The 21,566-nt window shown below is 45.6% G+C and overlaps 1 protein-coding gene across 1 annotated transcript in view; it reads left to right on the top strand.

The window, feature by feature from the left end:
- Positions 1-21,566, top strand: part of LOC126272930 (lachesin-like) — a 2,822,604-nt gene that overhangs the window by 1,933,849 nt on the left and 867,189 nt on the right. The window lies entirely within an intron of this gene.

Genomic DNA, 21,566 nt, shown 5'->3' with positions numbered 1-21,566 from the left:
GATCTCCGCTTAACAGCACGTTGCAGCGCATCCCAGATATGCACAATAATGTTCATGGCTTGGGAGTTTGGTGGCCAACGGAAGTGTTTAAACTCAGAAGACTGTTCCTGGAGCCACTCTAGCAATTCTGGACGTGTGATGTGTCGCTTGTTCTGCTGGAATTGCCCAAATCCGTCGGAATGCCCAATGTACATGAATAGATGCAGGTGGTCAGACAGGATGCTAACGTACGTGTCACCTGTCGGAGTTGTATCTGGACCAGTCAGGAGTCCCATATCACTCCAACTGCACACACCCAACACCAATACAGAGCCTCCACCATCTTGAACAGTCCTGCTGTCAAGCAGGTTCTAGGCGCTACAGTCTGGAACCGCAAGACCGCTACGGTCGCACGTTCGAATGCTGCCTCGGGCATGGATGTGTGTGATGTCCTTAGGTTAGTTGGGTCTAAGTAGTTCTAATTTTGTCCATTCGCTCGAGACAAATTGAAACGATACTCATCCGACCAAGCAACATGTTTCCAGACATCAACTGTCCAATGTTGGCGTTGACGGGCCCAGGCGAGGCGTAAAGCTTTATGTCGTACCGTCATCAAGGATACACGAGTGGGCCTTCGTCTCCGAAACCCATATCGATGATGTTTCGTTGAATGGTTCGCACACTGACACTTGTTGATATCCCAGAATTGAAATCTGCAGAAATTTGCGTAAGGGTTGCACTTCTGTCACGCAAAACGATTCTCATCTGTCGTCGTTGGTCTCGCTCTTGCAAGATGTTTTCCGGCCTCAGTGCTGTCGGAGATTTGATCTTTTACTGGATTCGTGATATTCTCGGACTACTCTTTAAATGGTCGTACGGAAAAATCCCCACTTCATCGCTACCTCGGAGGTGTCCCAATGCTCGTTCGCTGACTATAAGAACCCGTTCTATCTCACTTAAATCTTTATAACCTGCCGTAGTAGCAGCAGTAGCCGGTATAACGAATGCGGCAGACACTTGTTGTCTTATACAGGCGTTGCCGACCGCAGCGCCGTATTCTGCTTATTTACATGTCTCTATTTGAATACGCTTGCCCATACCATTGTCTTTGGCGCTTCAGTGAGTATTCCTTCGAACCTCTACAGTGAAAAAAAAGTGTTACCAATATTCACATTCTTTAAAATTAACTTACGAAGTTCGTAACTTGAAAAGAAAAAACGAAAGGCCGTGCAATTACTACTTTGTAAATTTCCTCACGTACTTTTACGTAGACACACTATGTAATGAACCACATCAAAAGGGCATTCATTTATACACGTAGACGACCATTCCCATGTACACACTAATGATAGCACCCTTTAGCTTCGGTTATATAATTCATACACTAGATCACTAGCTAAATTTTATGTATTTTGAAACAAATTTATCTGTGGAGGGAAATATTACATCCTTTCACAGATTTTTTTTTCGATACAACCAAATCTTTCATCACCGTGATAAAGAACCTTAACTGAAAATATTGTAACAAAATACATTTATTCCATAAGTTTCCTTCAGACGGAAAGTACCCGTTCAGTTGACTGAGATGTCACTTTTAACTTAATGACGGCATGTCCGATCTCTGTCTAAGAACTGCAGTATGTCCAAATATAAATATGAAAAGTAGTAGCTCCCCGAGTTTGTTTGTCCGTTAAGAAAGTGCGTTGCGGCGACGAGCTGAACAATTATTCTGACGTCCACTTTCGGTAATGTACTACTATATATAATTCGAACATACTAAATTCTGACCAATATTTACCTCGTCCAGGGCCGTGAACGTACGTAATACAGTTTTAAATTAAATTCAGTGGTAAATGTTATGATAGAACAAACTCTGGCCAGTCAGTAGTTTTCATGTTTTTGTTTTGACCTACTACAGTTCCTTGACCGTAGGTGATATAGACAGCACATGCCGTCAGTAAGTTAACAGTGACATCTCGATCAGCTCACAGATGAATTCTGTCTGCAGAAATTTACAGAATTAACTTACTTTTACTATAATGTTTTCAGTACAGGTTTTTTCATTAAAATGGTGTACTGTTTGATTGTATCCAAAATAAATGTGAAAGGCAGTAATACTTCGCTCCCCCTCCCGCCGGAGGTTCGAGTCCTCCCTCCAGCATGGGTGTGCGCGTTGTTCTTAGCATAAGTTAGTTTAAGTTAGTTTATGTATCGTGTAAGTATAGCGACCGATGACCTCTGCAGTATGGTCCCTTAGGAATTTACACACATATTTTTATTTCGCTCCACACATAAGATAGTCCTAAAAATACACTCCCGGAAATGGAAAAAAGAACACATTGACACCGGTGTGTCAGACTCACCATACTTGCTCCGGACACTGCGAGAGGGCTGTACAAGCAATGATCACACGCACGGCACAGGGGACACACCAGGAACCGCGGTGTTGGCCGTCGAATGGCGCTAGCTGCGCAGCATTTGTGCACCGCCGCCGTCAGTGTCAGCCAGTTTGCCGTGGCATACGGAGCTCCATCGCAGTCTTTAACACTGGTAGCATGCCGCGACAGCGTGGACGTGAATCGTATGTGCAGTTGACGGACTTTGAGCGAGGGCGTATAGTGGGCATGCGGGAGGACGGGTGGACGTACCGCCGAATTGCTCAACACGTGGGGCGTGAGGTCTCCACAGTACATCGATGTTGTCGCCAGTGGTCGGCGGAAGGTGCACGTGCCCGTCGACCTGGGACCGGACCGCAGCGACGTACGGATGCACGCCAAGACCGTAGGATCCTACGCAGTGCCGTAGGGGACCGCACCGCCATTTCCCAGCAAATTAGGGACACTGTTGCTCCTGGGGTATCGGCGAGGACCATTCGCAACCGTCTCCATGAAGCTGGGCTACGGTCCCGCACACCGTTAGGCCGTCTTCCGCTCACGCCCCAACATCGTGCAGCCCGCCTCCAGTGGTGTCGCGACAGGCGTGAATGGAGGGACGAATGGAGACGTGTCGTCTTCAGCGATGAGAGTCGCTTCTGCCTTGGTGCCAATGATGGTCGTATGCGTGTTTGGCGCCGTGCAGGTGAGCGCCACAATCAGGACTGCATACGACCGAGGCACACAGGGCCAACACCCGGCATCATGTTGTGGGGAGCGATCTCCTACACTGGCCGTACACCTCTGGTGATCGTCGAGGGGACACTGAATAGTGCATGGTACATCCAAACCGTCATCGAACCCATCGTTCTACCATTCCTAGACCGGCAAGGGAACTTGCTGTTCCAACAGGACAATGCACGTCCGCATGTATCCCGTGCCACCCAACGTGCTCTAGAAGGTGTCAGTCAACTACCATGGCCAGCAAGATCTCCGGATCTGTCCCCCATTGAGCATGTTTGGGACTGGATGAAGCGTCGTCTCACGCGGTCTGCACGTCCAGCACGAACGCTGGTCCAACTGAGGTGCCAGGTGGAAATGGCATGGCAAGCCGTTCCACAGGACTACATCCAGCACCTCTACGATCGTCTCCATGGGAGAATAGCAGCCTGCTTTGCTGCGAAAGGTGGATATACACTGTACTAGTGCCGACATTGTGCATGCTCTGTTGCCTCTGTCTTTGTGCCTGTGGTTCTGTCAGTGTGATCATGTGATGTATCTGCCCCCAGGAATGTGTCAATAAAGTTTCCCCTTCCTGGGACAATGAATTCACGGTGTTCTTATTTCAATTTCCAGGAGTGTATAAATATTTAGCCAGAGACCTAGTTCACGAATTATAAGATTGGCGTTTAGGATTGATATCGTTATCATGCAGATAGAGATGATCGTCTATGTAAGTAAATACTAAAACGTTTGAATATGGCTCATTCCATAGTTTATCTACGTAGAAGTGTATGAGGAAAGTTACAAAATATTAATTGCATGGTCTTTCGTTCTTTCTGTTCATGTTATGAATATCCTAACTTAATTTTACGCACTGTGAATATTGGTGACATTTTTTTCCATTGTAGAAGCACGAAGGGATATTTGGACTCTTGCCTCTGAACGGAACAATTTCAAAGGAAACAAATCGCACAAAGCTATGCAGCAGTTATTTGTCGCTATAACATTTTGGCACTGCAGCTTTTCATATCGGAAGGAAATTGCGACCAGCTGTTGCGATGTTTGTTTTCACCATATTTAGCACCCAAACAAAACAAAAGAGACAACAAACCCAAGAAATGTTATATACATTCTAAAATGAAGTGGAAGATGAGTTTTATTTCTACTTTTTTCGATACGACTGCAAAGAAAATAATTGTGGATTAGTTTCAATTGCTTTAACGTACAATTTCATTTAACACAACAGATAGCTAAAATTTTGGTTTAGTTTGTAGTAAAGTCTACGAGAGGCACCACGACTACTCTCGACAAATAAAGGCAGTTATTATCGGAGCAGACATAGTCATGATACTGTGAACAAAACCTCATTATGTGTGTTTCCTCTGTGCTTGTAGACTTTAGTAGTAAAACGTGTTAATTTATGTTCAGAATCAGTACAGTCAATTTAATCAGCGTAGCCTAACATTACTGCGGTTTCCCTGGGTCATGGATATTGGTAAAACAAGTTGTCATCAGTGTCCCTTTTTAATTTCTATATTGTGCTCGCATTAATTTTTGTAGTTTCACATCTGCTCTGCAATGCGTTTCATTGAACATAAAATTTAATTGTACCTTGTAGGGCACCTCCTATCTGTTTCGGACCGCTAATGTTCTGAATTTCTGCGATGGTACGATTTGGCCCCGTGCTATTGTGCTTTGCTGATTGAATCCCTTCCTAATGTATGAGCACTTGTTCCTTCAACATTTGAAAGCAATTCACTGAATTTGTAGAACTGTGGCGTTGTAGATTTCAAGAAAACTTTCTTCGTTGCTATTATCAGCGTATTAATTTAGGAACCGCCAGAGATTTGCACTAAATTGATTTAGATGCAGCTGTGCAACTGTGCACGTACAACCTTTCCTAATGAAAGGAGCATGGTTATTGTTCAGTTTGAGATTTCATCGTACATCTTTTACGTTTATTACAAGTTCGGCAGAGGATTATTATATCATCAGTGGTTAATAGCATTGTCAATAGAAATCCATGTTTTCAGCTTTGATGACAACGAAGTGCAAACGCAGCAATAGTTAACTTAAATGTAACTGACTGTTACAGTGTGAAAAGTTTGAGAACAAGAAAGAGAAGCATTTAAAACGAGTCATTGTTGTCAATGTCGAACTTACGCAATTTAGCTTTGGGTGTAATGGAATTGACCAAAGTATGAGAAACAGAATAATACAAGTTTTCCTTGGTATGTAAGGAAAATGAATGGGACTAACGAAAATGTATAATAATTCGGCAGTAATATTAAAATATGTAAAATTATGTAGTTAAGTCTGAAATATGATTAATACTTCAAAATATGTAATTTAAAACTTTGAAATGAGGGATTTCAGTGTAATTAGTCGACGTTTTAGATTGTCTTATAACTACATATAAACTAACAAAATATACAATTTCACAAAATTCGGGTCCTAGTTAGGTAGATGTGCCCAGCTACTGTATTTATTTTAAATACTAAAGGGTACAGCAATCAGTTGCAAATAATGGTTACTGCGTATCCAGATTTCGGTTACTGTGCTGCCATCTTAAGCGCAGATAATGTAAGCTACAGCTTTAAACTGGCACGTAGTCCAAAAGGGGCTACTAATGTCAAAGGTTGAGTTCACGCTAAGTTGATGTGTATCGATGAGCGTTACTAACTGCTACTTCGATCTTTTTTGTGCAGTTGGAATCACAACAGTTATTATTTACAAAATCTCCGTTAAAGGAAACTTATGCTCGAACCAGGTCACAGGGATAGGACAGACGTCAAATGACATGAGCTCACCCTGATTACACCATTGCATACTTACCTAGCATACATGATCTCAAACGACTGTAGCACAGAAATGTTACGTTTCCTGACATGGATTCCTATTCAAAATATTACGTGTGTATTGTGTATTGTATATTACACCGAGGACCTAGAAACGGTGGAGAGGCTTCGCCCCGGCGAAGCCCTCAGTGGTTCACAACCCCACAACAGGCCACAGCAGTCCACCCTCCTCACCGCCGCCCTACACCGAACCCAGGGTTATTGTGCGGTTCGGCCCACAGTGGATTCCCCCCCCCCTCTCCTCTCCCACATCAGACGAGTGTAGCCCCAAATGTTTGCGTGGTAGAGTAATTATGGTGTACGCGTACTTGGAGTCAGCCTGTGCGTAGCAGTCGCCGACATAGTGTAACTGAGGCAGAATGAGGGGAACCATCCCGTATTCGCCGAGGTAGATGGAAAACCGCCTTAAAAACCATTCACAGGCTGGCTGGCACACCTGACCTCGATATTAATTTGCCGGGCGGATTCATGCCAGGGACCGGCACGCCTTCCCGCTCGGGAAGCGTCGCGTTAGACCGCGCGGCTAGCCTGGCGGGCAAGTATTGCGTACTCATTCCCCTTTACAAGTCCTACAAGTTTGCAACGGGTATTTCCGAACACCCTGCATGTATCAGTAGTTTATTAATTCTTGTGCTGTGTAAACAACTACAGAAATCTGTTTCTTCGTTACGATACCCATTTCGTTTCATTTTGTTAAAACATAGGTAATGGTAGGATTTTCTCGTCTCTTTCTTCCGTTTAAAGTGGATCAGAAAAATACGTACCTTGTTCAGGCGTAGCGATACGTTATTGTGGCGGGGCAAGTAAGTACACTTAACGGAGATTATTCTTTCTCAGGGGGCAGCAGTTTGCCGCCCTTCTCCCAACTTTACTGGGTATTACCTCGATAGTATTTAATAACAGTGAAATGAAACTGTTCTGGCCTCTTCAAGAGACGAAAGCAAGGAGCATAACATACAGAGTGTACATAAAGTCCGGAAACACTTTCACTTATTTGTTGCACAAGAACCAAACATTTCACAGATATCATACTAAGGTCATTTTGAAGAGAAACCCTGAAAGTTTTTTCTCATGTATACCGCCAGAGCGTAGTTGGGTAATTTACCGGTAGTGAGCGGTAGTCGCAAACACCGCGAGTTTAGGTGCGGAGCGAGCCGTGCTACAGAAGGGACAGCTGTTTCATGAAATGGCCTCCCTCATCACCAGATCCTACTCCGTGTGACTTATTTCTGTCGGGACACATTAAGGATCTGGTGTATGTACTGCCTCTACCACGTGATGTTGCAGAGCTCCGGGAGAGACTATGGGATGCGACTGCCACAGTTGACGATGCTATGATGGGACGGGTATGGCGAGAATTCGATTACCGTATTGACGTCCGCCGTATCACTTGTGGTTCGCATATCGAATGTTTGTAAAAAAAAAAAAAAAAAACATAACTTTCAGAGTTTCCCTTCAAAATGCAATATGTATGACATTTGTATAATGTTTAGTTTTTGTGCAATAAATAATTGAAAGTGTTACCTTACTTTATGTGCACCCTGTACAGGATTTTTGAAGAGGAATGTCACATACGTGCGTATGCTGCGTCTGCCATACGATTTGGCAGGTCATCAGTTACACCACACCAGGCGTTCACTGAGAAGCTAACTAGGAATCTTGGTTCCCTAGCGTCATGTGCGTTCTCCATCCTACATGAATGAGAATTGCGGATGTTCATCACACCATCGAGTAAATCTAGTGTCGTCTGTGAGTATAATGTATTGCACAACGTCTCTGTGTACAGCCAACCATTCACAAATTTGTTGTCTGCTTACTAAGTCATAAACGTTGCACGACCTGCACATGGAATGCAACGTACGACTTACTTGCGTTTGTGGAATAACGAGCTGACGGATAATGCACTGTGTATTTTTTGTAGGACTCCATTGCAAAAACGTTATCCATCTCCTGAACTGACTGGATGGCCTCACTTTTCGATGTTATATGCACATTGGTTAGTGCTCCAGACTCATGTAGTGTTTGAAAAATCCTAGGAAATACCGTGGCACAATGGGTTCGTTGATCAGGGGAATGGTGGTATTCAGCCACAGCCGCAGGGGCACTGCCATTACATGACCCGTACGCAGTCACCGTGTGTGCATATTCCGCACGGGTGAACGTATGTGGCATGTTGATATTCACGGACGCAATGGACTTGTTCAATTAAACAACACTCAGTCACGACAAGCACACGACTTCAAGACTGTTCACTGTCCCAAACCACGATTGTGTGTGTACTGGATACACTTGCAGCTGTCGCCTCGGTGTGATGTCACTGCCACCTGTTGTAGAACCCCCACGCCTCTTGCAGGATCAGTCATGCGTTCCACCGTTATTCTGCCCACAACAGCACCCACACAGCACTCCCCCCCCCCCTCGCCCCCCCCCCCCCCCATGCGGGTCCGGGGGTTAGAATAGGCCCGAGGTATTCCTTCCTGTCATAAGAGGCGACTAGGCGACTAAAAGGAGTCTCTCCCCCTCAAGGGGGTAGTTAGCGCCTGCGTCCGGAGACGGACGGTTCCATGACCTATATTTGCGGTCATTTTGGTTTTTCACTTCTTCTCGTTCCTTCCTTCCTTTGGTTGTTTCCTTTCTTTGTTATTCTCCATCTCACTGTCTTACTCTCTTCCTTGCCTTCCTCTCCTTGCCTTCCCCTTGCCTTCTCTGGTCTCCGCCTCGGCGTTTGAGACAGTCTGTTCTCTCTCTCCCTCTCTCTCTTCTTTTTCCTCTTCTTCCTTCCTCCCTGTGCGCGCCTGAAGGCCGACCCACGCGTTCGCACGCGTAGCCGGTGACGGGGTAACGCGTAATTCCCCGCCCTGGGTAGACAAGTAGGCACGCACGTACCCCCTGGTAAAGGCCAGGCCCAGGGAGGCGTGATTGCCTGAGCTGATACCTTCTGACCATGCCGATTGGTCTCTCTATCCGTTTCTCGGCAGGTGTGACCTGAGGTGTAAACAATCACCTAAGGTGGCAGTGCCCTCTGAGAGGGTCCCCACAAGGAAGGAGCACGACATCGGAGACGCTGGAAATCATGGGGGATTCCTCTGCAATGGATTTTTCTTCTTCTTCTCTCTCGACTTCTGCCCACAAACGGAAATTTGACCAGCCACCAATGACAAAAGTACTACCACCTGCCCCACAGTTCCTCATAGTTTGTCGATCTGAGGACGGAAAGGATTTTTCCTTTGTCAACCCTTTCGTTATCCAGAAGGGCGTAGATGCCATTGCCGGATCTGTCAAGTCTTGTACCAGGTTGCGTAACGGTACCTTGTTACTACAAACTGAGAGCACCTTTCAGGCACAAAAACTGCTTCGGGCCACACTCCTGCACACGGTCCCTGTCCGGGTGGAGGCTCACCGCACTTTGAATTCGTCTCGTGATGTGGTATATACTAGATCACTCGACGGATTGACTGACGAGGAGATTCATTCCTCCCTCGCTGAGCAGGGCGTGACGGCTGTCCATAGGGTCATGAAAAAGGTGAACAATGACCTTGTACCAACCCGGACACTTTTCTTGGCGTTTGATAGTGTTCAGCTGCCGTCGCGCATCGAAGTGGGCTACGAGGTTATTTCTGTTCGCCCCTATGTCCCGGTACCTACACGCTGCTACCAGTGTCAGTGTTTTCATCACGCTCACCAGTCTTGTTCCAATGCGGCTAAATGTGTCACTTGTGGCAGGGATGCCCATGAGGGTGACTGTCCACCTCCGTCTCCTCGTTATGTGAACTGTCAGGGTGACCATGCGGAGTCCTCCCGCGACTGTCCCATCTACAAGGAAGAACGGTGTATCCAAGAATTTCAGGTCAAAGATAAAGTCTCCACCTCGGCTGCTGGCAAGCTATTTGCTAGTAGGAAGCCCACGCTGCTCCCAGCGGGGAAATACAGTACTGTCCTCGCCTCTCCTCCGACTACCAGGGAGGTGGCGACGCAGACATGTGATCTGACCTTCAGCACTACAGTCGTCCGTTCGGCCAGTGCTAAGATCGCGCGGTCGACGTCTCCTCTTCCTCCCGTCACGCCTCAGACACAAGCACCTTCATCAGCTTCTGCCAAGATGAAGACCCAGATGTGAGATGCACGGGCCTTTAAGAAGGAACCGTCTCGTGCAGACCTTCTACGTACCTCGAACTCCCAGCCATCGACCAGTACTTCCACTAAACGACGTTCCAAGAAGGCTCATAGGAAGCACAGTTCTCCTTCTCCGCCACGGCGCATTTCTTCTTCTGCGCCACCCAGCGGTTGCCGCCCCAGGCCATCATCCGTTTCGCCTGGCCGCACCGCTGGTAGCCGAACATCTGGCCGTTCACCGGCGGAGGAAGCTCCCCCTCCCGGCCATCTTAACAAGATGGCCGATGAACCTATTGAACCAATGGACGATGATAGTCCGCCTACTGATAGTGGCGGCAGTGCTCGCTCGAAGCCAGGCCCTCAGCGACCTTCGAGGTGACCCCTTCTTTCATCTTCTTTTTCTTCTCACGATGGCACTTATTCACTGGAATATTCGCAGCATTCGCTCCAACCGAGAGGACTTGAAATTGCTGCTGCGCTCGCACCGTCCTCTCGTCGTAGCCCTCCAGGAAACGAAGCAACGCCCATGCGATCAAATTGCCTTGGCACACTACACCTCTGAGCGTTTTGACCTACTCCCTGTGGCAGGTATTCTGGCTCATGGACGGGTTATGTTGCTGGTCCGGGATGATATTTACTATGATCCCATCACATTGCATCAGTTGCCGTCCGAATTACTCTCCTCACTTTTTACATTTATACCGTTTACACTCCATCGTCGTCTGCCGTTATCAGGGCTGATATGATGCAAATTATTGCTCAGCTACCTGCACCATTTTTGTTAACTGCCCACCATCCCCTTTGGGGTTCTCCAGCATCCTGCCCGAGGGGCTCCCTGTTAGCAGACCTTTCCAACCAGCTCAATCTTGTCTGCCTCAATACTTTTCTTTCGGACACGTCTCACACCTATTCCCATTTAGACCTCTCTATATGTACTACCCAACTTGCACGCCGGTTTCAGTGGTATTCACTTTCTGATACATATTCGAGCGACCACTTCCCGTGTGTTATCCATCTCGTGCATCATACCCCCTCACCGTGCTCAACTAGTTGGAACATCTCCAAAGCGGACTGGGGGCTCTTCTCTTCCAGGGCGACCTTTCAGGATCAAACCTTCACAAGCTGCGATAGTCAGGTAGCACACCTCACGGAAGTCATTCTCACTGCTGCTGAGTTTTCCATCCCTCACACTACTTCTTCTCCACGTCGCGTACCGGTCCCCTGGTGGACCGCAGCATGTAGAGACGCTTTACGTGCTCGTCGACGTGCTTTACGCACCTTTAAACGCCACCCTATAGTGGCGAATTGTATCAATTATAAACGATTACGTGCGTAGTGTCGTCGTATTATTAAAGGAAGCAAGAAAGCCAGCTGGGCTGCATTCACAAGCACCTTCAACAGTTTTACTCCTTCTACTGTTGTCTGGGGTAGCCTGCGCCGGCTATCTGGCACTAAGGTCCACTCACCAGTTTCTGGCTTGACGGTCGCGAATTCGTCCTTGTGGCCCCTGAGGATGTCTCCAATGCCTTCGGCCGCTTTTACGCAGAGGTTTCGAGCTCCGCTCATTACCCCCCCTGCCTTCCTCCCCCGAACACAAGCAGAGGCGGCTAGGCCACCTACCTTCCACTCCTCCAATCGTGAAAGTTATGATGCCCCATTCACCGTGCGGGAACTCGAAAATGCACTTGCCCGGTCACGGTCCTCCGCTTCAGGGCCTCATTGTATTCATATTCAGATGCTGAAGAACCTTTCTCCTGCGGGTAAATGTTTTCTTCTTCGTACTTACAATTGCATCTGGATTGAGGGACATGTTCCTGCATGTTGGCGCGAGTCTATTGTTGTACCGATTCCTAAGCCGGGGAAGGACAAGCACTTGCCTTCCAGTTATCGACCCATCTCGCTTACCAGCTGTGTCTGTAAGGTGATGGAGCGAATGGTTAACTCTCGGTTGGTTTGGCTGCTCGAATCTCGACGCCTACTTACCAATGTACAATGTGGATTTCGTAGGCGCCGCTCTGCTGTTGACCATCTGGTTACCTTGTCGACCTTCATTATGAATAACTTCTTGCGGAAGCGCCAGACCGCGGCTGTGTTCTTTGATTTGGAGAAGGCTTACGACACTTGTTGGAGGGCGGGCATTCTCCGCACCATGCATACATGGGGCCTTCGCGGTCGCCTCCCTCTTTTTATTCGTTCCTTTTTAATGGATCGACAGTTCAGGGTACGTGTGGGTTCTGTCCTGTCAGACACCTTTCGCCAGGAGAATGGGGTGCCACAGGGCTTAGTTTTGAGCGTCGCTCTCTTCGCCATAGCGATCAATCCAATAATGGATTGCCTCCCAGCTGATGTGTCAGGCTCCCTTTTCGTGGACGATTTTACCATCTATTGCAGCGCGCAGCGTACATGTTTCCTGGAGCGCTGTCTTCAGCGTTCTCTTAACCGTCTTTACTCCTGGACTGTCGCCAATGGCTTCCGTTTTTCTGCCGAGAAGACGGTCTGTATTAACTTCTGGCGCTACAAAGAGTTTCTCCCACCGTCCTTACGACTCGGTCCCGTTGCTCTCCCATTCGTGGAGACAACAAAAATTTTAGGTCTTACATTTGACAGGAAAGTTAGCTGGTCTCCACATGTGTCATATTTGGCTGCCCGTTCGTTCTTTAAATGTCCTCCCCTGTTCTCAGTGGTATGTCGTGGGGAGCGGATCGAACCGTCCTACGCCGCCTATATCGGCAGATCGTCCACTCCAAGGTGGATTATGGGAGCTTCGTATACTCCTCTGCACGGCCGTCCATCTTACGCCACCTCAACTCCATACAACATCGTGGTTTACGTCTTGCGATCGGAGCGTTTTATACTAGTCCCGTCGAGAGTCTTCATGCTGAAGCCGGTGAATTGCCACTCACCTACCGGCGCGATATACTGCTTTGTCGTTATGCCTGTCGGCTACTGTCAATGCCTGACCACCCGTCGCATCGTTCCTTTTTTGACGACTCTCTCGACCGTCAATACGGGTTGTATGTCTGTGCCCTGCTACCCCCTGGAGTTCGCTTTCGTCGCCTCCTTCAACACCTTGATTTTCCACTCCCTGCAACCTTTAGAGTGGGCGACAGCCACACGACACATTGGCTCCAGGCTCAGGTTCATGTTCACCTTGACCACAGCTCGCTCGCAAAGGAGGTTACCCTAGGTTCGGTATACCACTCCCGTTTTGTCGAACTTCGTTCGAAGTTCATTAATATGACCTTCATATATACAGATTGCTCTAAGACCAATGACGGGGTCGGGTGTTCTTTTATTGTCGGAGCACAAAGTTACAAATACCGGCTCCATAGCCATTGTTCGGTCTCCACAGCTGAGCTCTTTGCCCTCTACCAGGCTGTTCTTTACATCTGCCGCCACCGGCATTCTGCTTATGTCATCTGCTCCGATTCCCTGAGCGCCATCCAGAGCCTCAGTGATCCGTATCTGGTTCACCCTTTCGTGCACCGGATCCAACGCTCTCTTCAGCAGCTGGTGGACGACGGTTTTCCTTTTAGCTTTATGTGGGTTCCTGGCCATGTCGGTAACCCTGGGAACGAAGCTGCAGATGCCGCGTCCAAGACTGCGGTTCTCCAGCCTCGGACAGTTTCTTGTTGTGTCCCTTCATCAGATTGTAGCAGGGTCATTTGTCAGAGCATTTTATCGCTGTGGCATGCCGATTGGGCTGCACTTACGGACAACAAGCTTCGGGCCTTGAAACCTCTTCCCGCGGCTTGGACGTCCTACTCACGCGCTTCTCGGCGGCAGGAAGTCGTTTTGGCCCGGTTACGAATTGGACACTGCCGGCTCAGTCATCGCCATCTGCTGACGTTCTGCCCATGTGGGCAATTGCTGACGGTCCGCCACATTTTAACGTCCTGTCCGGATTTTACTACACTGCTTCTTGATCTTGGCCTGCCATGTACTCTGGATGCCATTTTAGCGGATGACCTAGGAGCAGCTGCTCGCGTTCTTCGTTTTATCAACTTGACAAACCTGTCTAAGGACATTTGATTATGCTGTTTCTTTTTTTTAATCCTATGCCTGTTACTACGTCTTTTATAGTGTTGTCCCTTTTAGTAGCTGTTTTAACCTTGTGCCTCGCGGTGCATTCCTAACTTAGTCCGGGCGCTAATGGCCATTGTAGTTGTGCGCCCTAAAACCACACAAGAAGGAACAGCATTTCGGGCAGTAGTATTCACATTTGCCTTATTCATTCAAGGATTTGTGTCGTCTTCAGCCTGCTCCAGTTACCTAACGATAGAAAATCGAACACACGTTCATAGGACTTTTTTCTCACCTGCAGAATTACCTCACAAATCATGTTAGATTCCTCTTGAATCACCCTGTATCTTGGCACCTTTAGTTCCTTCCCAGTTGTTTGGTGATAACATGGAACTGCTTTCATCCAGCTACAATCTTATCTGTGTGGGTTGTCTCTCGCTACCGCAAGTGTGTTAATGATCAGTTCTCTGTAGTATCTGGTGCTAGTCTGTCACTTCTTGCAGAGAGGATTTCTAAGACACGCCGTTTCTAAATATTGAATAATAATCGAGAGTTCATACTGAAAAAAGTTAGGATTTTTCTTTTTTGCAAAGGTCAACGTTTACATACCCATGTAAGACGTTACGTTAAAGCTCGTTTTAAATTTCCTGTTTGTTACTGTTAAAAAAAATTGCATCTGAAAAATTGTCGTAATAGCTTGGTTAAAATACAAATTTAAAGAAACAATATTGCCCAAAAATAGAAATCTCAAGGGAAAATTCAAGTTGGATGATTTTTTACAGTTTGCGTTAAAACATGACCAACACTCCCGGCTGGGAGTAGTGCTGTACTTCTGTAATCCAAGCTTCCGGGAGGCCGTTGTGTGGGAGAGATCTGGAAACAACTATGGATTCGGCCGTTTCACGAGCTCAGGAACGGCCGCGGTACCTTCATCGAGCTCTGCAGATCGACAGATGACAGTGTAATAATTTCGGCAAGCGGTGGCTAAGGGTTAAGAGAAGCCGAACGTACTAAACACATGGACGTCGGCAAATCGAAGCACTTCGTCGTTTGCTCATTGTTTGTCACGACAATATCAGCTTTCACGCAGTAGGTCACTTACTTCATTATTTGACGAGGAAAAACATTCGAAGCCTCCTTGCCCGATTTCGCCGGATTTATCTCCTAACAAATTCTTTTTGTTTTGTTATGTTAAGGAGAAAAATGCGTGGGAAAAGATTTTCATATCCTCAAAAAAGCGTTGAATCTTCCCAGAGCCATGTTTCGTACTAACATCACAGTGGAATAAGTGTTTCCATAATTTGTCATAACACATGCAGAAGTGTTTAAATTTTAAAACCGAATATTTTGAGAAAGAATACTTTGTACCAAAAAATTTTCGGTTTAGTATTTCGCAACGAAATTAAAAGTTACTTTTGTACAAGCAATCAGTTGAATGTCACTTCATCTCGATAACAGTATAGTCAGTAACAAGACGAAGCTTCTAACAGGCACAAAACTGGCTCAAAGTCCCAGCAGTTACTTTACATCATCATGTCCCTTCCTAAACAACACGTTACATTGTAGCTGGCGCAAGGAAACACTGATTTTAATGTAATTCGCATGGTTAGGTGCTAACCATAATAGCACTTAAAAATATCTTTGTCTACACGTCATCGTGTTTTTTCTTTCTTTTTTTGCGTGCTTTATCTGAAAACTACCTTGAGCAGTTAAACAGAGAACCGACTCGTGGCAATAACATATTAGACCTGGTGACAAACAGACCCGAACTATTTGAAACAGTTAACGCAGAAATATTTAAAGAGGTAGGAAGATTTTTCTGTTTAGCAAAAGTGACAAAAAGCAGATTACAGAGTACCTGACGGCTCAACACAAAAGTTTTGTCTCAAGTACAGATAGTGTTGAGGATCAGTGGACAAAGTTCAAAACCATCGTACAATATGCGTTAGATGAGTATGTGCCAAGCAAGATCGTAAGAGATGGAAAAGAGCCACCGTGATACAACAACAGAGTTAGAAAACTGCTGCAGAAGTAAAGGGAACTTCACAGCAAACATAAACATAGCCAAAGCCTTGCAGAAAAACAAAAATTACGCGAAGCGAAATGTAGTGTGAGGAGGGCTATGCGAGAGGCGTTCAATGAATTCGAAAGTAAAGTTCTATGTACTGACTTGGCAGAAAATTCCAAGAAATTTTGGTCCTATGTCAAAGCGGTAGGTGGATCAAAACAAAATGTCCAGACACTCTGTGACCAAAATGGTACTGAAACAGAGGATGACAGACTAAAGGCCGAAATACTAAATGTCTTTTTCTAAAGCTGTTTCACAGAAGAAGACTGCACTGTAGTTCCTTCTCTACATTGTCGCACAGATGACAAAATGGTAGATGCCGAAATAGACGACAGAGGGATAGAGGAACAATTAAAATCGCTCAAAACAGGAAAGGCCGCTGGACCTGATGTTACACAGAGTACGCGAAGGAACTTGCCCCCCTTCGTGCAGCGGTGTACCGTAGGTCTCTAGAAGAGCGTAGCGTTCGAAAGGATTGGAAAAGGCGTTCCAAAGGATTGGAAAAGGACACAGGTCATCCCCGTTTTCAAGAAGGGACGTCGAACAGATGTGGAGAACTATAGACCTATATCTCTAACATCGATCAGTTGTAGAACTTTGGAACACGTATTATGTTCGAGTATAATGTCTTTTCTGGAGACTAGAAATCTCCTCTGTAGGAATCAGCATGGGTTGCGAAAAAGACGGTCGTGTGAAACCAGCTCGCGCTATTCGTCCACGAGACTCAGAGGGCCATAGACACGAGTTCACAGGTGGGTGCCGTGTTTCTTGACTTCCACAAGGCGTTCAATACATTTCCCCACAGTCGTTTGATGAACAAAGTAAGACCATATGGACTATCAGAACAATTGTGTGATTGGATGGAAGAGTTGCTAGATAACATAACGCAGCATGTCATTCCCAGTGGAGAGGTGTCTTCCGAAGTAAGAGTGATTTCAGGTATGCTGCAGGGGAGTGTCAGAGGACCGTTGCTATTCACAATATACATAAATGACGTTGTGGATGACATCGGAAGTTCACTAAGGCTTTTTGCAGATGATGCTGTGGTGTATCGAGAGGTTGTAACAGTGGAAAATTGTACTGAAATGCAGGAGGATCTGCAGGGAATTGACGCATGGTACAGGGAATGGCAATTGAATCTCAATGTAGACAAGTGTAATGTGCTGCGAATACATAGAAAGATAGATCCCTTATCATTTAGCTACAAAATAGCAGATCAGCAAATGGAAGCAGTTAGTTCCATAAATTATCTGGAAGTACGCATTAGGAGTGATTTAAAATGGAATGATCATATATAGTTGATCGTCGGTAAAGCAGATGCCAGACTGAGATTCACTGGAAGAATCCTAAGGAAATGCAATCCGAAAACAAGGGAAGTAGGTTATAGTAAGCTTGTTCGCCCACTGCTTGAATACTGCTCAGCAGTGTGGGACCCGTACCAGATAGTGTTGATAGAAGAGATAGAGAAGATCTAACGGAGAGCAGCGCGCTTCGTTACAGGATCATTTAGTAATCGCGAATGCGTTATGGAGATGATAGATAAACTCCAGTGGAAGACTCTGCAGGAGAGACGCTCAGTAGCTCGGTGGGCTTTTGTTAAAGTTTCGAGAACAGACCTTCACAGAGGAGCCATCAGTATATTGCCCCCCCCCCCCCCCTTTACGTATATCTTGCGAAGAGACCGTGAGGATAAAGTATGCATCTAGATGTAGATGTAGATGTAGATGTAGAAGAAAAGAAGAATGACCCAGTACGATATTTGCATTAACATTTTCTAAACTGGCATAAGTTAAATCCTCTGTCTGTTTTTCAGATCGTAGTTTTTGATAGTTTCCAGACCCCTTATACATTTTCGAATAACTACGCTGCAGAACGTAATAACGTTAGAAACTTTGACATGAAGAAAATAAACATACAACATTCAGAATTTCTAAATTTTTGAAACATTGTATTGACAAGTAATATTTTCATGCTGAGAATAACAAATAACAAATTTTCCTTTTTGTTTGGTAATGCAGATTGGTGGCATCTTTGCGGAAACGAATCAGCTGCGTACATTCCTGAATGTTTGTTGTTGACAGTAAAAGCTGGATTACCTATATATGAAGTCTAGTGAATGTAGAGAACTGCGGTTGCATCCAAGTGAAGGTCAATAATCAGTAAGAACTGATCATTGTCTGTACATCACGTATATTATTTTTGTAAACTGTTCAAGTATAGCTAACAGTCAGTTTTAGTAACGCTCCTCCCCCCCCCCCCCCCCCCCACCCCGTACGTACACCAACTCAGGAGATTTGTTGCTATTGCCAAAAGGAATTCATGTGACTGTTCAGTGGGCCATTTGTTACTGTAGCGCTAGGGCTGTCAGCTGTATAGGCATTCTAATGACTTCTCATGCACTGACGCGTAAGCGTTCGTGGGTCACGCCACTCATGTATGGGAAGAGACCTTTAACGAAGTTGCTGCTTTTCGAAAACACGCGCAGCGTTCTCATCAGTTAACGAGAGTCGACCGGAGGGTAGATATCACGAGGATATCCCAAACGGTTGATAAGACCTCTCTGTGTTGTAGCGGCCACGTGATGTTTCTCCATACATTAGTGTGACAAGCGAAGTGTGTACTAATTCCAAAATGTAGCGTTATGAGTGTGGGCAATCAGAACTGCTAACATGGTCAATGTTTTCTCCTGCTACCCCAGGAAAAGCTTTGCATGTGAAGCACATCGCCATTAACAATTACACAATATTCGCATTTAGTATGCTGATTAAAACTATCATCTAACGAGATAATTTTATGAGTATCTGAGAGATTTCTTTGGCAAGTGCTAAGAAAGTGGTGACGCACATGTACGCACATGTACGCAAATTGGAGCAGTAAACAGATCCATAGCTGATATTATGAACCATCGTATCTGAATGTTTGATTCCTAAAACACTTCTCATGAACTGGTACTAAATGGCGATTCCATTAGATTTAGAACCAAGTTTTCAAAAATACGTAATCTTTTGCACTTCATAGAATAAAACTGTGTATGTGCGTGTGAGAGGGATCGAGGGAGAGAGAGAGAGAGAGGGAGAGAGAGGGAGAGAGAGAGAGAGAGAGAGAGAGAGAGAGAGAGAGAGATCTTTCTCGGTGGCAGAGGCGTATGCTACAATCGATTGCTTTCACCCTCTAATTTCTTTCTACAGCTTCTTCGTCGCTTTTGACAGTGTATTAGATCATCTTCGATTCTAAATTTCATTTCTGTGCTCACCGACGCTGCACAGCCACCGGTATAAATGTCCGTTCTACGTGTGAAAGATTCACTCGGCATTATAGCCGCATATGCAACCACTTTTGTCGTTATCAGCAAGTGCGTTCATTTAAGAAGCAATCACGGACTTTTTGGTTTGGTTCTGATCGCTGCCAGCAGCTTCATGGGTTTCCATTTATCTTTCCCTGCTCACTGATTTATTATATGAGGAAATTGATACAAATTTATTTGCGCGGCTGCATGCGCGAAATTTAATTGAGTATTCATTACGGCGCGAAAAGTTGAAAATGCACAATTACTTCAGAGTTGATGAACGTTGTACGAGAGTTGTCTTTTAGCTTTTTTACATAACACAGCTAGTGGCGGCGCTGTTCAGATGCGGCGTTGCACTTTACTATTCACTTTTGTTACAAAAATAGCTTGGAAATTGGTTGAATAGTTTATTAGCGTGACTGTTAAAAGAAACACTTTTGCAATAAAATGGAAATTTGATGTGATCCTTTTCGTTAGAAACATTTTACATTTTTGTTGAGGCCTAACTCACGTTAAATGGCTCGTATCAGAAAGTGGTGGAAATGGCTCTGAGCACTATGAGAGTTAACGTCTGAGGTCATCAGTGCCCTAAATCTTAGAACTACTTAAACCTAACTAACCTAAGGACATCACACACATCCATGCCCGAGGCAGGATTCGAACCTCCGACCGCAGCGGTCGCGCGGATCCAGACTGAAGCGCCTAGAAAAGCTCGGCCAAACCGGCCGTCCTCGTATCAGAAAGGCTGTCTATAACTGTTTTGCGTTGTTTAGGCTTCGTCTGCAAAGTATTTCGTGAATGCCGATCAAGATCAGATACTGTTCCAAAGAGCTTCAATGTTATCCTGTCATGATTGAAGGAGGTCGACACGAGACTTACTTCGGTGTAACAAACACTCTTTGTTATACTCTACTATGCTGCATTCGCCCGCTCGTGAGAACTTGATCTTTTCCTGGTGAATTCCTCGCAAAAGAAGCTCAAAAATAGGCTCAATGGCACAAGAGTCACACTGCAGAAATGCAAAATGTGTGTTCAGCATCGTAATGGAAGGAGAAAACAATGTATGAATGTACGAGTCGGGGGCGAAAAAGCAATTCACGATAAGCATGACAATACATATAGTACCGGATTTCTGTTCGTTATAGTCACAACATTTTAATAAAATATATACGTCAATATCACATACAGCAGCTGCACTACAAACCGTATCGAAAGATCAGCCGTACTGCAGGTGAGATGTGGTGATGATGTTTGTGAGGCGCTCAACTGCGCTGTTATCAGCGCCAGTACAAATTCCCAACCTTTACTTAGCCCAAACTCGACAGTTTCATGAATGGTGATGAAATGATGAGGACAGCACAAACAGTCATCTAGAGGCCGGTGAAAATCCCAGACCCCGCCAGGAATCGAACCCGGGACCCCGTGCTCGGGAAGCGATCACGAGACCACGAGCTGCGGATGCAGAGGAGAGGCAGGTACATGGACACCAGAATGTGCTATTAAGGTATTTATTTTGTTGACATGTTACGAATGAATTGACCACAATCAAAGTGTTATTGTAGCATCAAGCATTTATTTGTCGCTTGACTGAAAAATTAACCCACTGATGATAGTGAAACACGTGTCCGTGAAAAAAGCAAAAAAATCTCTTCTTGCTCAAGGCAGAATGCTTTTCCAAAGCATATTTATTTGAAACAAAACACAGACACAGCAACTGAACTTTAACTTGGAAGTTTTACGGTGACATCTACATCTACATCTACATGACTACTGACGGATACGCTCGCTTTCCATTATTCATAGGAAAAATTGTAGCGTGGTGTATGTAACATCGGAATATCTTATGTGTCCGCCGTTTTCTTGTTGTATCAATTTTTACTTTCTTATGTGCCACAAGCTACTGGGTTATTTATAATACTGCTTCTTAAAACGTAAGTATTTGGCTTACGCATACGTGGGTTCATGTCTGAGTTACGAACAAAACTCTGCGATCTTTTGTGGGCATCTTTTTGTGCATCGTTCAAGGCCTGCATCTTCGGATATGGGTTCAGTACTGCTTGGTGGTAATGTGGGAGTGGGGCTTTTGGTTTAAAGCCCTGCCCAGGATGATGATGAATCTCAGCTTCATTGTTTGTTTGAAACCA

The sequence above is a fragment of the Schistocerca gregaria genome, chromosome 5, assembly GCF_023897955.1.
Source record: "Schistocerca gregaria isolate iqSchGreg1 chromosome 5, iqSchGreg1.2, whole genome shotgun sequence".
NCBI lineage: Eukaryota > Metazoa > Arthropoda > Insecta > Orthoptera > Acrididae > Schistocerca > Schistocerca gregaria.
The sequence above is the reverse complement of the archived record's forward strand: the minus strand, read 5'-3'. Positions and strand labels throughout refer to the sequence as shown.